Source organism: Rhipicephalus microplus, unplaced genomic scaffold (genome assembly GCF_043290135.1).
Source record: "Rhipicephalus microplus isolate Deutch F79 unplaced genomic scaffold, USDA_Rmic scaffold_42, whole genome shotgun sequence".
NCBI classification, from domain to species: Eukaryota; Metazoa; Arthropoda; class Arachnida; order Ixodida; family Ixodidae; genus Rhipicephalus; species Rhipicephalus microplus.
The window spans coordinates 1804539-1822593 of record NW_027464615.1 but is presented as its reverse complement, the minus strand read 5'-3'; the positions used below and the strand labels follow the sequence as shown (position 1 = coordinate 1822593).

The following is an 18055-nucleotide window of genomic DNA, read 5'->3' as shown; positions in this document are numbered from 1 at the left end:
CGCCTACGCCTACGACAACCTACGATACCTACGCAATCAACAACAACAGCTTTGCATTTCAGGACTACTGTCTAATGCGCAAATAATTAACACAGGTGCTCCGCAGGGGTTCACACTTGGACCGCTGTTATTTCTCATATATATATATATATATATATATATATATATATATATATATATATATATATATATATATATATATATATATATATATATATATATATATATATATATATATATATATATATATATATATATATATATATAAATATATATATATATATATATATATATATATAAATATATATATATATATATATATATATATATATATATATATATATATGTGTATGTATGTATGTATAAATGATTTTCCGAACTGTGTCACTTCTACTACATGTCTTCTGTACGCGGATGATACCACTGTATTTACTTCCGATAACGACATATGTGCATTGACAGACAGATTGATCATTGAGCTAAATAATATCATTTGTTGGTGTAGAAAAACAAATTGCTGATGAACTCACAGAAGACAAAATATATAGTTTTTAGTTCATGCAGTAAACCTCGATCTGATATTGTTCCACTGTACATAGGATGCCATTTCATACCAACATCTATAGAATGTTCATTTTTAGGTCATCAACCTGATTGATTTTCTAAATTTAACATTCACATCAACTATTTAAAGATGAAAAGCCGCATACAGCGTCAGCGTCCTCTTAAAGGCGAGACACTACTTTCAAAGGTGCGTTCTTTTGACATTATACTATGCCTTTATCTTCAGTCAAGTAGAGAGAGAGAGAGATAGGTTTATTTACAGAAAGGCAGAGAGGTCGGCCTGAGCCATAGCTTGCTCGAGCCTGCGACTCTACACTGGGGGAGGGCAAAGGGGAAAGAAAGAATATTGGATGGTGATGGTGAGATAGAGAAGTGAGTATGTAGTATTCTTTCTACCTGAGACAAGCTTTATAGCCTCGCATATAGTCCCGTTGCTTCCAAAAAGGTTATAACCACTCTTATGACCACAATTGCATCGTTGGAGTCTGGCCAAGGGCCCAGCACGGTCTCATCACGTAATGACCTACTGCGATATCGTTCAGTAGAAGAAAACAGTATTTGTCGTTCACGTGCGTATGCTGGGCAGACACAAAATATGTGCTCAAGTGTTTCTGACACATCACAGTGTTCATAATTAGGATCGGCGTCACTGCGTATCGATATCTGTGTCACTGAGTACTGATAATGGGTGCTGTCTGTGTCGGCTCAGCAATCGAAAGTGAACTCTAAGTGGCTCGCAGAGCATGTATAGACTGATGGGACAAGCCTGAGCCTCTGCGATTGTCCCATTTATTGAAGTACATCGCGGTAGACCCAAGCATCTTCGTAATCATAGAGCTTGAACACTCTCTAGCGTCTTCACGCAACTAGGTCTCATTGGAGAGCACCGGCATGCTGTATCGAATGTATCCCACAAATAGAGCATTATACAATTGAAGTAGCGATGATTCTGATGGGGCCCATTTTACTCCTGCCACGTGGCGAAGAACGAGAGCAAAGCTCTTCAATTTATATTTAAGTACTGCGACATGCCTCGAACACAATAAATCTCTGTGTAGGACAACCCCAAGAAACTTGTGGTGCGTTGCAGCTGGTATCGGTGTCCCAATAATAAATATCTGGTATTGCGACATATGCTTGCGCGTGAACGCAAGCACTGCGCATTTGTCGATTGAAAGAGTGAGCCCCTTGATGTTGTAGATATTTGTATGTGATCGTCACTGCACGCTGTAGACGAGCTTGCAATTGCGGATGAGTAGCTCCGGATGCCCATATCTATATGTCATCAGCGTATGCACTGATCTTCACCGTGCTGGGAAGTTCTGCTGCTAGGCCGATCATTGTGACATTGAATAGAATCGGGCTGAAAAGTCCTCCTTGGGGAACACCACGATGAACCTTATATCGATCAGTGTCTCCGTTATTCGTCTTCATGTAAATGATGCGGTCCCTAAGGTAGGTAAAAATCCAAGTATACAAACGTTAACCGATGTCAAAATCTTCCAGTGCGTCAAGAATCACATAAGGCTGCACATCATCCTAGGCACCCTAATATCTAGGAAGACCACCGCCACTAGTCTGTGTCGGCTTCTTTTCTCTTCAACACCGTCAATGGCAGATCGGCCTCTTCTGAAGCCGTTCATAAATGCAGGAAAGGAGTTGTTGCCCTCTAGAAACCACTCTAATCTTTACAGTACCACTCTTTCCATTACTTTCCCGATGCAGCTCGCTAAGGCGATTGGTCTGTAGGAGGAAAATGCATGAGGACACTTCCCCGGCTTAGGCAATGCAATAATGCGACTGCATTTCCAATTAGCTGGAACTTCTCCTGACTCCCAAAAGGTGTTATAATGAGATAACAGGATATGTCGTGCTTCTGTACCAAGATGGTTGAGTGCAGCATACGTCATTCCGTCAGGTCCTGGTGCCGATGAGCGTCGGGAGGCTGAAATAGCAGCGTCAAGCTCATGCATTGTAAAACGCACATCAAGGCGCTCGTCAGACAATGGAGGCGCAATGGTAGTAAGAGGCTAACTAGTGGCAAGACCATCAGTGGTGGCCATGATAAGGCTACAGTAGTCGCTGGCTATCTCAACTTCTGTCCGCCCTTGATATAGAGCAACAGGCTTGAAATGGTTGACGTTGTTGGGGAGTTGTCTGCAGGCCTCGTACCACCCGCCAAATTTTAGATAGAGGTTGCCTGGGGTCGAGAGATCCACAGAATTTTATCAAATGCTGCCTGTCAATCTTGTCAAGATGCCGAAGAACATGTCGTTGAGCTTGACGACAGGCGGAAAGGTCTGAAGGTCACTTCGTTCATCTGTATCGGCATTTTGCATGGCGACGAGTTGCACGAAGGGCCTCGTGTTGGGAGTCAACTGCTGATCTCTGCATAGGTAGGTTAACCTGTTTGGTTGTGCCACGCCATGAAGAAACAATGATGTTCTCTACCTCGGATGGATCAGTTGTGTGCTCACAGGCCGACTTGACAGATGCCTTGAACAGTGTCCAGTCGGTTTGACGGATGTAGCGTGTGTGTGTGCGGTGAAACCACCGGAACTGAACACAGGTTGGAAGGTCATCACGGCCGCGAGTGTCCAAATCTGTGCACCAACATGTGGAAGACAGACTCTTCTGGAAACAAAACAGAGGTCGAGTGAGCGGCTATAGGACGTGCCACGAATAAATGTAGGCGACCCGTCGTTGAGCACCCTTAGTTCATAGTTGCATAAAAAATTGGCAAATCCCTTCCGCGATAATTCATTGTAGTGCTATCTCAGAGAGGACGATTTGTCTTAAAATTGCCAATGACAATGTGTGGCCTTTGTGTTGCTTGAAGAATGGTTCCCAGGTGGAAGCAGTCTATGTGTGCGCTTGGGTGTATGTATCCTCCTATTACTTAGAATGTCCGCTTTTTATGTGTTGTAGTCAGGCTTACGTCATCATTGCTGGTATGCGATGTGACTGCATGTCTCAAAAACGTCAAAGCATGGCATATACAAATGAGAACTTTGCTCGTAAGTTGATCACTGCGAGACAAAACCTGGATATATCCAGATATACGAAAAGTTTAAACCATATTCACTTCACATATAACGATAACAGGAAATTGATATTTAAAAACCCAGTGTCTGAAGTCTGACAGACGTCCACGTAGACCACGAGCATTACATTGCATAACAAGCGACTAGCGCATGCGTTCTTTGAACATCAATGCCATGTTCACTTATTGAAGATCCACTAGAAGGGGCTCCAAAACCTCAAGTAGCTGCGAAGCTACCTTAGCAGTGGGAGTGTTTAGGCTGCTGAGGATCTTTCGCATCGAACCCATCAAAATTTTAGTATAGCCTTGACATCTGCGTTGTCCGCCTTCTTGTTTTCTTCTTTGGGAGTAGAGGCACTATGTGATGATGTCACTACGGCGGCTCTTGAAGGCCACTAAGTCTTCGACGTTATGAGAGCCGATAACTGGTTGCCTTGTCTTTGTGTGGGCTTTATTGGCAATTGATCATCTGTATCCTCCTTTCTGGCCGACAAAAGTAGGCTAGGAAGTGGTGAGGGACAGTTTTGTGTGTAGAATTTGATAGGCAATGAGCACTGCTGCTTCGTTTGCGTCGGTGTCGCGAAAGAAGTTTTCGGCGCCGTACAGCTCTTGCAGCTTTTCTTTGAGTGGAGTGGTCTGGAACCATCTTCTTCAGGATACTCATTTCATTCCTCATTTTGGGACATTCGTTTGATGTTGCGTCGTGGGTGCCTAAGCAGTTTGGGAGCTTGGCCGCAACATTGCAGTTATCATCATCACGAAGGCCACCGCAATGTTTGAAGGTTACTGCATCCTTGCAAACTGCTGTAACGTGCCCAAGTTTTATGCATTTATGACATTGCAGAGGTTTTGGTACGTAAGGACGTACCAAGTACCTTACGTATACAACTCTTACATGTGTGGGTAACGTCTTCGACTGAACCACTACTTTCACACATCGCGTCCGTCCAAAGCGGTGGAAACCAAGCACGGGAGCCGACGATGACAGCAGTTTCTCGAGACTCGAGTCTGTTATCAGCTCATCCACATTTTATATAACTGCTGTTGTCGTCGTTTCTTCGTCGTACGCGGAGAATGCGTGAAGCGGAATGCTTCCTAGTTGAGCTTTCAGCGTGTCCAATAAGGCCTTCGCCGTAACCTCCACAGACAGGATGTTCTTTCGAGTATTTATGTGTATTTCTATGACTTCCCCTGGGGCGATGAGCTCAAAGTACTCCAACAGGCTCTGCCTATTTAAAGAGTTCAAGATACCTGTCTTCGATGTCGGCACATACGAAATGGTGTACGACCACATGCTACTCGCCTTTGTCTGTGCTTGCCGGCCAGTCGACGATGTCCGGCTGATTTTCCTCTTCAGGCGTCGGCTTGGTACGACCACGTAGTCGCTGTCCGAAGTCATATCTTCAACAGAGGAGTCGTCAGAATTGTCAATGTGGACCACGCTTGGGCCGGGGTGAGAACTTGCGTCAGAAGCACTATGATGTGGTCGGCCCGGTCCCGGTTGCTGGATGGGGTTTCGGTCCCCATTCTAAGAGAAAACGTCCCTCCGCGGTGTGTCGATTATTAAAAAATCTTGGCAAAAGAATTAGAAAACTTACAGAGTTCGAAGCAGAGGCTGTTTTCTGTGCTTCAGTTATGTAAATTATTATAGAGCATCATCGAGCCTGACATATCACTGTCTTATAGCCCCTTTGCAACACATGCAAAATAATGTTCTTCTCATTATCACTTCGGCCTTTTACAACGTTGACGTTACCTTTGTTTTCACCGAGTTAAATCTGCTCAGAATAAATAAGCTTATGTCCTACAATCACTGTATTGTCATTTATCGCATGCTCAAGAATCAGCAATTACTTTATGTCATTGGTCGAAACAGTCGATCTAATCAAAATATTACTATGTTTTTTTCAAAAAGTAACATTTCAATTCCGAAATTATGAAGTAACTACGAAAAACCAACTGTCGGTTTTGCAAGCGTCAAGCTATAAAATTATCTACCAGTTTTTTTAATCTTCGCCTTCATAGTCGTCATAACAACAATCATTAAAAGCTTATTTGGTTTTTTGTAAATGCTACTGATTTTTTTATTTTTATTGAACTTGAATTTTTTTTGTTTGTCTTTTCATTCGTTCTTTGTAATCGCTATCCTCTCAGTGTATTGTTTTTTTTTCGTTTCTGTTATATTCAATGAAGTATTGTGCTACTACGTGCATCTTTATCTTTTCAAGCAATAATTGTGTTTGGTATATATTTCCGTTTGCTACTGTTGCATATTTAATCTTGTTTTGTAATTTATAACAAAAAGTCCCGCTACAGTTTTCAAGTGTGGAACCTCTTGCTGTATACTTTCTTCTGTTTTGTAATACCTTAGGAAAGAATAAACTTGAACTTTTACTAGTGCTTTCTTTCGTGAGCCTTTTTGAAGCTTTGATCACCGCTCTAGAGCTATAAAAGTTCAACAAAATTGCGGAACGCCCAGAGCAGGCGAATAGTCTAATGTTGACACTCTTGTCTCCAGCCTTCCTTGTAAGCCTGCATGGGGCGTAGCAAGTGTTAACACTGCCTTTGCGACTATCATAGGAGCCACAGACAGGAAGCTAGAAGATTAGCGCTGCCATTGACGATATAAAAGTGGTGAAGCAGGCAATTCAAAATGACTGCGGAAAAGCGAATCATGATTTCTCAAAAATATTTGAGCAAATGCAGGCATTGACAGAAAAACTGAATGTAGAAAATCACTAGCCATTGAGCCAGTGTTCAGAAGCAAGATCGTGGGACCAATACATTTGAGAGTGCGGAAGAACTGTTTTCGCAGAACTCTATCCATTTCTCTCATGGACCACGCATAGGCCGAGTCAACCCGGCGGTTCGAAAAGCACAGGGCACTTCTAAAGAATTTTTCAGTTTTGCCCCCGCAATACCCCCACCGCAAGATGACCGAAAGAAGGAGCAGAAATTTTCTTACTTTTTGGCGCATGACGTCTAAACGAGGGATGCTTTCAGAGAACTGCGACTATGGTCGACAAAATGGCAGAACAAAGCAGCGAACCAGTGGCCCAGCACAGGAACCAATGCGCCCTCTCATTTCGACAGCAGGTTCTATCAGAATGTGTACAAGCTGCTGCAGATTCTAGTCACCCTTCCAGTGATCACTCACTGCCAGCGCAGGTAGAACGTTTTCATGTATGAGGTTACTTAACAACTACTTGAAGTTTACAATGTATGAGGAATGCATGGTTGGCATGACACTTGTGTACGCCCAAAGAGATGTCGACGACAGCCTGTTGGAAATCATTGACTGCTTCGCTAAACCTTCCTAAGTTTCACCGTAAGATTTACCCAGAGGCAGCTAAACATCTCAACAAATAAGGAAGAAATTATTTGGCAAAAGTTGCTAACCAGGTTGTTTCGAAAGATTCACCTGTACCGTGAATGGCACCCGGAAGTTTTTAACCCCACAGGTGGGCACTATATTAGCACTGCAGGTTTCATTTACATAGTGTGGACCTGTTCTTCCTTTAATGGTCCAAATAGAAGCATAGAATTCTGAAAGGCCTTACTACGCAGCCCCGATGCCGAAGAACAACGTCAGGTCAACGGTCTCGCCCTGACCGCCATAGAGTCCCAAAGGATTCCGCTCGATGGCTAGCGGGATAACTGAGGGCAGAGGCCGGCTTAATCCTCCTCCTCGCCAATTTATACAGGTACAAATAAACCTTATCTCTCTCTCTTCGTCTTCGACAAGTCAGTTTTGTGCATTGATACCAAGCAGCAAAAAAATAAGCACGAGAAAAAAAAGGACCCGCCGTTACAGAGTTCATGTGAATGAAGCAGTGATTATGACGGAATAGTATCGCCCATCATCTTTTAAAACTTTGATGTCCTTGTACGTTTTAACATGTAGAAAGACGTGAGGCGTTTGGTTTCCTACATCATTTATTTATCCGTGTTCTGGCATGGACGTCCACAGACACTGTCGTTCATGCTGGCGTCTTCTTCCGTGCTGTCTCGAACACGCGGAGCAGCTGCCGCGCGACTTCGTGTTCTTCGAGATGCTGCCGGCTTTTCATAAAGCCCCCCTCTAGTGAGGTAGCCAAAGCGTGAAAGAGCGACCTCTATGAGGAGGTTGTAGTTTTTACTGTTGCGAACCGCGTTCGTCTGGTTTTTAAGGATGGCTTGTCGTCTTCGAGGACGGCGTGAGTGTAGAGGAAAGCCGGCTTTATGCGGTTAACGGAGATACTGTCTTCGCGTTCATTAAGCGCAGAACGAAATGCTTTGGGCAACGCTTGACGACCTTAAAGGGTTTGATTGATATGTGGGGTTTAACGTCTCAAAACCACCATATGATTATGAGAGACGCCAAAGTGGAGGGCTCCGGAAATTTCGACCCCCTGGGGTTCTTTAACATGCACCCAAATCTGAGCACACGGGCCTACACCATTTCCGCCTCTATCGGAAATGCAGCCGCCGCAGCATAGATTTGAACCCGCGACCTGCAGGTCAGCAGCCGAGTACCTTAGCCACTGGACCACCGCGGCGGGGCAACCTTAAAGGGTTCGTTGTAAGGAGGTTGCAGTGGTGGTCTGATTGTGTCATGTCGTACGAACACGTGGGTGCAGTCGCAGAGCGCAAGACTGCCGAAACTTGGGCATGGATGTTGACGTGCAGAACTAGACGACACATTTCTCATGGCATTCCTGAGGCGACTGGCATTATCAGTTACGTCCAATGGTGATACCGGTGACGTGTGGAAAAACTGTCCAGGAAGCCTTAGGGTAGTGCCAAATACAAACTAAGCTGAAGAGCAGGACGCATCCGCACATATCGTGTTGCGCAGAGCGAGGAGGACGAGTGGTAGTCGCTCCGTCCAGGGATTCAATCAGTGGGAGGCCATGAGCGAAGCTTTGAGTTGGTGGTGAAATCGCTCAACCATGCCATTCGACGTCAGGTGGTAGGTCGTCGTCTTGATGTGGTTGACACCAAGCATTCGGGACAAGGTGCGGAAAAGCGCGGAATCAAATTAACGACCACGATCCGTTGTGATGGTCTTGGGACCTCCGCAGCGGCTAATTCACACGGTGATGAGAACGCGGGCTGACTCTGCCGCGATGTCGGTTAGATGTGTTGCCTCAGGCCACCGCGTGAACCGATTTACGCAGGTTAGCATATACCGGCTGTTTTTGCAATGGGGGCAAAGGGCCTACGAGGTTCACGTGCACGTGTGACTGAAGCGCGAGTCAGGAGGCGTGAAGATACCCAGTGAGCTGGACTCTGATCAGCTGGCACTTGAGGCAAGCACGTGTCCAGCGGTGGGTGTCGAGGTTCATTCGAGGTCATAGATATTGCCCTGTGATGAGGCGCCAAGTCGCACGTATAACGGGGCGCGACAAGGAGTGCAAGGCGTCGATGACTCTGCGGCGAAAAGGTGCCGGAACGTAAAGGCGAAGACAGCCGGTAGAGCTCTCACAAACGAGGGGAATCGCGCAGCCTGGACGCTGGACATCTTCGAGCTTGAGGAAGTTCTCTTGAAGTCGCAACACCTCAAGCTCCCTGTCGTCCTGCTGTGCAGTAATCATGGCTGCGAATCGACTGGTGGGAGCTCATCCATATTCGCGTTGATTTCTATTCGGGAAGGCGCGTCAGCAAAGGGGTTGTCTTTGCCACTGATGTGCCGGATATCACTCGCGAACTTCGATATGTAAGCAAGCTGGCGGATCTAACGTAGTGGGCAGAGCTGATAGCGGTCGGTTGACACGTAAGCGGTTTGTGGTCGGTGAGGATATGGAGCTGCCGACCTTCAACAAAGTGTCGAAAGTGTATGACAGCCAAATAGGCCGAGAGCAGTTCGCGACCGAAGGTGCTATAACGATGCTCGGTCTGTGAGAGCTTCCGTGAGAAGGAATCGACCGGCTGCCAAACTCCGTCGACCAACTGCTACAAGACTGCTCCTATGGCGACGTCCAAGGCGATCACTGTGAGTGACGTGATGGCACCGCTCTTTGGATGCACGAAGAGCATTGCATTAGCCATAGATTCCTTGATAGAACTGAAAGCTGTCTCTGCCTCACGCGTCCAGAAGATGGAAGCATTGGGCTTCCTTTGACCAGATAGAAGTGCGTGGAGTGGTTGGAAGATGGCAGCGCAATGAAAAATAAACCGCCGGCAATAGTTGGCAAGCTTGAGGAATTCTCGTAGTTTTTTCATATTTGTTGGTCATGGAAGCTGCAATACAGCTTCAACATGCGTGGCCAGTGGAGAGATTCCACGGGAATCTACGCGATGCCGGAGCAAGTCCAGTGAGGAAACGCCCAACTCGCTCTTTGGTCCGTTGACGATTATTCCATATTTGCGGACTCGTGTGAAAACCTGACGCAGGTGAAGTTCGTAATCTTCTGCAGTGGTGTTGAAGACGAGAAGGTCATCGGTGTACACGAAGCAGAAGGTCAAACCATGAAGTACCTGGTCCACGAACCATTGAAAGGATTGTGAGGCATGAGAGAGAGAATAAACTTTATTGAAGAATTAAAATTACGTGACTAATCCCGGGTCGAGCCCTCTTGTAGAGCCCCACTGGCCACAGCGGCTCGCCGGGCCTGGTCTAGGGTCACCAGTCGGCTCCCCAGTGCCAGCTCGGAAAGCCGTGCCTCCCAAGACCACGTTGTGAGTGCTTGTAGTGAGCGCACCAACCTAGATACTGCATTGGCTGGCCGCTCGGTACTTTGGTAGGTTATGTGTGTAAGTGTGGCTGTGTGGTTACTACACCATGGGCATACCCCTGTTGTGTATATCTGTGGAAAAATTGCGTGTAGTTTTGATATGTGGGGGTATGTGTTCGTTTGGAGGCGGCGCCGATCCCGGGCTTGTTGGCTGCTTAAGTTCGGATGTGGAGGGGCGTACGTGCGTCTTGTAAGGCGTTGGTTTTCCAATATCTGCCTGCTTGTTACACTTTGCTCTTCATGATGCCCTGTGAGGTGTCCTTAGGAGAGTCCTGCGTCTCGGCCAGTAAGTCCGCGAGCTACGCAGTTTGCCTCCTCGTTCCCCCCCAGGCCGTCATGCCCTGGGCACCAAGTGACGCCATGTGCCTCCATCAACATGGACCCCAAAATATCAGTGACGCACCTTGGAAGTGTGCCTCTAAGGTATTAGCGACATGCAGCTTGTGAGTCTGTCAAAATATACGCTGAGCGCCCCCTTCTTTCGGCTTCTCTGATTGCCAAGGCTATGGCTGCTGCCTATGCGGTGGCACTTGATCTGGTGCGTAGGGACGCGCAGGCCACGACTTTGCTTTGGTTAGTCACTGCCAATGCATATGCTTGTTTTCTGGAGCCTTGTGGTGGCGCGGGATAAAGACTGACGTCGGTAAAGTAAGCGTCTGGATCGCTACTTCTCTGCAGGAGTTTTCGTGCTCGCGCTTGATGGCGCTTTTTGTTGTAGAGCGGGTGCATGTTTTTTTGGAACTGGTTCCACGATTATTTGATCACGTATTTGCTTGGGTACAATGACTGTCTCATCGCCACAGTATTGAGGGGTGAGAGGGTATCCCAGCCTCTGTAGCAGTGTTCTTCCCTGGAGCGTAGTGGTGAGTCGTTCTCGCTGTCCGATTAGCGTGGCGGCGGCCAATTCTTCATACGTATTATGCATGCCGAGTCCCATGAGTTTTTCTGTGCTTGTGCTGTTCGGAAGTCGCAATGCTGCTTTGTACGCAATTCTGATGAGTCTGTCAATCTGCTCTATTACGGTCCCAGGAGTCCGACGCCAAAAGCATGCTTACCTCGGACGCTGAAAGCACACCCACCTACTCGCATCATGACAATAATGCCGCGACCATGCGCTGGAGTGTGCTGGACGACAATCTGGGCAGCGATCACAATATTGTGCAAATAATATATGAGGCATGAGGATAGTCATAGCCGAGAACAAAACGACGACACAGAGACAAAGACACAAAATACACGAGCACTCGTGTTTTCATGTCCTTCTTGTCTCTGTGTCGTCGCTTTTTTTCTCACGCTATAACTATCGTCATGCCATACCAACTAGCCAAAGCTGCCACAATTCTAAGTTTGTGAGGCATTTCGTAAACCAAAGGGCATATGCATGTATTCAAACATGCAAAAAGGTGTTATTATGGCAGTCTTCGGTACGTCGGAAAGCTTGACCGATATTTTGTGATATGCTTTCACTAAGTAGATTTTGCTAAATACGGTGGAACCATGCAGCAATGCCGTGATGTCCGGGAAGTGTGGTATCGTGTAGCGGCCTGGTACCATCACTTCGTTGAGGGCGTGGTAGTCACCGCATGGTCTCCAGTCAACTGAGGGCTTGGGAACCATGTGTAGTGGTGATGAGCATGTACTGGAAGAGGGGCGCACGTATCCGAGTTCAAGCATGTGCTCGAATTTTCAGCGTGCACTCTTGTAGCGGTCAGGAGCGAGACGACGAGCACGTGCAAACACTGGCGCTCCTACTTTCACTACGTGATGAGTGACATTGTGGTGTATGGAGTCTTCAAGAGATGGAGCATAAAAGAGGTAAGAAAATTCTTGCAGAAGCGTAGACCACGGCGTGGAGACTTTGGCATGAGCCTGCATGAGACGCAAAGGTGGAAAATTTGATGTGACGCCCTAAACTGTGAGGAGGGTCTCAAAATCTACGAGACGGCTATGTCGTAGGTCTACCTCAAGCTTAAAATGCCAAAAAAAATCCGCACCGGTGATGGGTACACGCACGTCGGCGATTAAGACGATCCACCGAAACGTGTGTCTCAGGCCGATGTCAAGCGTGACATACCTCTGTCGGTAAGTCCGTATGGTCACACCATTGACCGCGGTGACAGGCAGCGAGGTCTGGCGTTTTCAGTGGTCCTCTAGCGTAGGAGAAACACCACACTTCGGCGCCTGTGTCAATAACGTAGCGGACTTTGATGATGCGGTCGGTGACGTGGAATAGGTGGCTGTATGTTGGGCCTGAAACACTGGCCGCCGTCAGGGCGTGGCCCGTGCGTTTCACGCAAACTGGCATGGCTGTTTGCACTGAGGAGCTCGAGCTTTGTATCTTGAGGGCACCAGCAGACGCTTAAAGGCAGGCTTGGCGATCTTTCGCGGCTTTGGCCTCATTGTCGTGACGCGTTGCGGTGGTGGTCCACCTTGAGCGTGCTCAGTTCAGTGGCCAACTGGTCCACCTTGCGCTTGAGCTCCTCGTAAGTTTGAACAAGGCGGTCAAAGCGGCTGTCACGTACTGGTGCAGAGAGGGTAGATTCACGTGGTCTCTCAATCGTAGATATGAATGGCGCATCAATATCAATATTCTTGTCCGCCATCCCCACTAGTGAGTCGAGGGTTTCTGCAGACGATGCGCTCAAAAGCATCCGCACCTGCTGTGGCAGTCGCTGTAAGAATAGTTTGCATATGATGGATGCGTCCACAGCAGCAGAGTGGTCCCCAATCAGGTGTCGCATGCGACGCAGAGGCTCTGTTGGCGTTTGGTCACTCAGTTCCGAGTGGAGTAGCTGCTGCAGCCTACACTGTTCCGGCTTAGTTGTCCGCCGTATGAGCTGATCTTTAAGGGTGTTGTAGGGGTTGTCAGAAGGTGGAGAACGCAGAATGTCTTACGATGGCAATGATAGCAGTTGTTAAAGCGCCGATAAAGTAATCGTACCTCACTGTTTGCGATGTTACCCGGCGTCGTCGGAAGAATGGCTCGACGCCCAGAAACCAGAGTTCAGAGCGCACCTGCCAATACTTCGGGAGCCTGAGAGTAGTGACGACAGGGTCAGGTACCGTGATTCGGCGTGGCGTCACTGTCAGGTGTGGTGTCCATGGTCAGCTGAAATGAACGGGACTGAAGAAGTTCAGTTGCCTGCGATACTCGGTGCGTTGACGAAAGGACCAGTAGGTGCGCGTTGCTGCTCGAAGTCCGGGTCAACACTTGTAGGAAGACATGGGGCGTTTGGTTTCCTACATTTTTTATATGTCTCTGCTTTGTCATGTACGTCCACAGACTGACGCTGATGCTGAAGACCTCAGATGAATGGCGCTCACCCACACAGGGGGATGCGTCAAGAACCGGACGGCAGGATACCTAAATGAAACTAAAATGAACTTAAAGCCATTCCCACAGACGCTGTCGTTCTTGCTGGCGTCTTCTTCTTCCGTGCTGGCTCGAACACGGGGAGCAGCTGCAGCGCAAACGCAACATCTCCGTCTTCTTCGAGACGCTGATGGCTTGTCATAAACACTTCGCAGCATGACCGGACGTATATATAGGAACACGAGCATCGGGTGGACCTTCGCAGGTAGTTGACAAGTTCATCTTGTTCACTGAGAAGTCAGCATACGCGACATTACCGAACAAATCCAGCAATCAGACATCGCCTGTGGCTTTCATTTATCGTTTCTACTTTATATCCAAAGCATTTATTAGCGAACTTCGGCGACTATTTAGCGTATCTGTTCATCAATCTAGCCACCTAAGACATTTAGCTCTCCTGGACCTTTCGACAATGGTATCGATACCAAACTTGGTATGGCCTAGCGCGACAGTATGAAAAACATATTTGACTAGTCGTAACATGAAAATATGTATGTCATGAGTGCAATTATTTATATTTCATGGTCCTGCGACTCTTGCGGTAGTTTCGTTCATATGGTATGTTGCAGAACTGATATGGTATGACATAATTCCGCAGCAAAATCAAGCGACAGATCCTAACATGAAAATTATGACATGAGTGTCATGTAACAACATGACAACATGCCACGCTCATGATGCGCTGGTGGTAGTTTCGCTAACTTCACTTGTACCAAATTTGGTATTACGGGGCGTGAATTTCTGACGAAGGTATGATACTGGTGCAAACATGACAAACATGAGATGCGTGTCGTAACAACATGATTACGTGCCACACTGCTGATGCGCTGGCGGCTGTTTCGCTAGCTTCACATATGCCAAATTTGGTATTGCGTGATGCCAATGAATGACGCAGGTATGTGTCTTTCGCAAACATGATAATCATGGGATGCGTGTCCCGTGAAAACATGACTACCTGCCACAGTCGAGGCGCCAATACATTTCGACGTGACGTAGTGACGAGCTCGCCATCGTTTCTTTTTGTCGCGTCACGCTGGTGTTGCCAAGCCAGGCATCCGGTGTCCCTCCGTCACAAAAAGAGGGCGACACAGTGTAATCTGAGTAACGCACCGGCGCAAAACGCATGTCGCCGCTCGCGCTGGTGGCTGTCAGACCGTGCCGACGGACGGTGGCCGTGCCTGGCGTCATACTATAGAGTGCTCGCGTTTTGCTAACATAGCGTCGCTGTGCCCAGTGTGCGCGCGTCAACGCTACATCGGAGTATATTAGGCCCTTCATGATGAGCTCGTGGTCGTTTTGATAGCTCTACGTATACCAAATTAGGTGTTACATGACGTCAATGGAGGACGAAATATATGACTCGTGCAAACATGATAATCCTGACACGCGTGTCGTATAAAAACATGACAACATACCACGCTCATAGCGTGCTCGCGTCCGTTTTGCTAGCTCCACTTATACTAAACTTTGTATCACGTGACGTGAATAGATGACGAAAGTAAACGACACATCCAAACATGATAATAATGACACGGAAGTCGTGTACGGTGTCATTTACCTCCACCTTGTAACGTTGTGCTTTTAAAGTGACATATTAACATTTCTCATTCATGCTTCGCATATCATCGATTCCCACATTACGTACAACCTGCCAATTTTTTTCATTGTTTTAAATTTGGAACATTTTTCCGTGGCACGATGTCGTGATTCGGCATCGGTGCCGGCCACACCTCCATTAATCATGCTCAGCTCGACTCGTTCCCTGTGTCTTGTCTCATCTCCCTCGAACGCATGCTTCGTGTATAAAAGTGGGGGAGCGCGCGTTCGGCATAATTGAATATTTTACCACGCATTTCGTGTAGGCGTGCTCTTGATTGGTCACAAGCATTGGCTGTCTACCATGGTATGATATCTACACTTCAGTAACGTTGACTTTTACACACTACCTCTGTGTATTAGTTACCTTATTTGGTACTGCTAATCTCTACGAAACAAGTTTGATCCCAGCCACGGTGGCGAGATTTCGATGGTGGTGAAATGTGGAGACGCTCTTGTGTAAGGGTTGGCTCAATTTACCCGCCACATGATACATTTTACGAGTGGCTGCACCACACCATTCGTTTCGGTGGTGCAGCACTGGTGACCTCTAAAGCAAACAATTCGTTTGAAAAGGTGCTAGATAGCCACAGCACTAGAACTATTGTAGGCATTCATTAAGCACATCTACTTTCTTTACACATATTCATCATCATGAGTGGTCGTCATCTTCATCTGCTGTGGGGACTTGGCTTGCCTGAGTTCTGTGCCTTGGGCGTGGTCGCTTCATCGTGTCTTCTGGGCCTAATAAAGGTTGCCTTCACCGTTACATCACAAGTGGTGGAGTGTGCTCTACGATCTTCGGTCCTCTCCCAGCCCGATCTGCCTCCTGAAGCTCCGCTCAGGTCGTCATTTGTGCCAGGTGTCCGGTAACATGCCTCAGGACGAGCCAACCGGCACTTCTGCGTCTACCTCCACGGCCCCGGCTACCGCGGCCTATCCATCTTGGATTATCACCGCGCACCAGCGTGAGCCGCCCACGTTCGCCGGACTTCGAGGTGAAGATGTGGAGGATTGGTTGGACCAGTCCAATCGAGCGAGTTCCACTAACAACTGGGATGATCCTACCAAGCTTCGCCGTGTTTCTTTCTATCTGACAGGCGTAGCGAAAACATGGTTTTTCAACCATGAAACGGACATTACGGACTGGACACGTTTCAAGTAACAGCTTCGCTAAATTTTCGGCACCCCGGGGGTTCGTTCAGCTCTCGCGAAGAAGACGCTGGATGCTTGCAAGCAACAATGTGGTGAGTCTTACACATCCTACATAGAGGATGTGCTTGCTCTCTGTCACCGTTTCAACACGTCCATGTCTGAATCAGAGAGAGTTCATCATCTATTGAAAGGGATCGGCACGGTCGCGTTCAATGCCTTGGTCATTCAAAACCCGACTACAGTCGCTGACGTTGTTGCCACGTGCCAACGCCTAGAGGAACTTGAATCCCAACGGTTACCGCCGGACAGCGCTGAAAACACCACCACGACTGATGCCTCATTGCGTGCCATCATCCGGACGATTATACGGGAAGAGCTGCAATCTTTCGACCTCTCAATGACACCGAGTCCACCTCCCCCCTCCAACACTGTTTTGCGCGACGTTATCAAAGAGGAGTTGGCGTCCATGACTGGGCCAGCGTATGTAGACTATCCAGTACCTCGACCCCAGCCAACGTACGCACAAGTCCTCGCTGGATCACCACCCGTCGCCCAACCGATGCCCGCACACTCAACGCCTGTCCCGCTGGCTTCGTTGACTCCGAGTGCGCCTAGCCAACCCTTTCACCCACCGTGGCTGCCGCCTCGTTCAATCTGTTATTACTGCGGCTACCGGGGCCACATTGCGCGCGTCTGTCGGAAGCGTAAGCAGGATGAACGTCGGGGATTCGACACCTACGGACAGGATGATAGGACAAGCTGGTACGCTTTCCAACGTCGTCCTTATGATCCGCCGCTACGTCGCTCACCGTCTCCAACTGCGACATCGGAGCCAACCAGTTCTTACCACTCACCCTCACCCCTCCGCCGCTCCACATCTCCATTGCGACCTGTCTCGCAATTCACCAACCAACGCCGGAAAACTAACCTCTGCAGCTTTTGGAAGAAAAGCTGCATCGAACGAAAAGACAAATTCCTCCAGTGCGTCCATATAATACGATTTCTGTTTTAATAGAAGGTGTGTACGTGGGCACTTTATTAGACACTGGTGCTTGTTTATCTGTGATTGATCGTTCATTGTGCTCACGTTTGTGAAAATTCACCACCCCCTATGATGGACCTACACTGCACGCTGCTCAAGGGGGCGCCATTAAACCAGCCGCTATGTGCACCGCTCGTGTTTTCATAGCTGGTCTTCTTCATTTTGTGCAATTTGCTGTGCTGAGTTCGTGTGCCCACCACCTTATATTAGGCTGGGATTTTCTGTCTACGGCGAACGCTTCCATCTGCTGTCGAGAAAATGTTGTTCATATGATGGAAACTGACTATGCCCTGTATGCGGATGACAAGCCCGTTCGCTTGCTCGCTGCTGAAGATACCGAGCTACCACCTGGTCATCAGCGGATAGTTGCCATCACTTCTAATGTGATTGACTCTGATGACATGTTTGTCCAACCATCTGCACGCTGTCTCGCAAGAAGTATAGCCCTTGCTTCAGGTCTAGCGCGGTTACACAATGGCTCCGGACTTCTCTACGCTACAAACCAGACTTCTGAGAAAATTCTCATTCCTAAAGGCACCACAATGGCTTGCGTTTCTGAATCTCAA

The 18055-nt window shown here is 47.8% G+C and overlaps 1 protein-coding gene across 2 annotated transcripts in view; it reads left to right on the top strand.

Annotated features, from left to right (window-relative positions):
• Positions 1-830: 830 nt before the first annotated feature.
• The window catches only part of LOC119167987 (uncharacterized), a 120756-nt gene continuing 103531 nt past the window's right edge, over positions 831-18055 (top strand). Inside the window, exon 1 of one of the 2 annotated variants that reach the window (XM_075884650.1) lies at positions 831-936. The gene's annotated coding sequence lies outside the window, so the exon portion shown is untranslated. The remainder of the gene's footprint in view (positions 937-18055) is intronic. The other variant, XR_012889221.1, reaches the window with a different exon arrangement.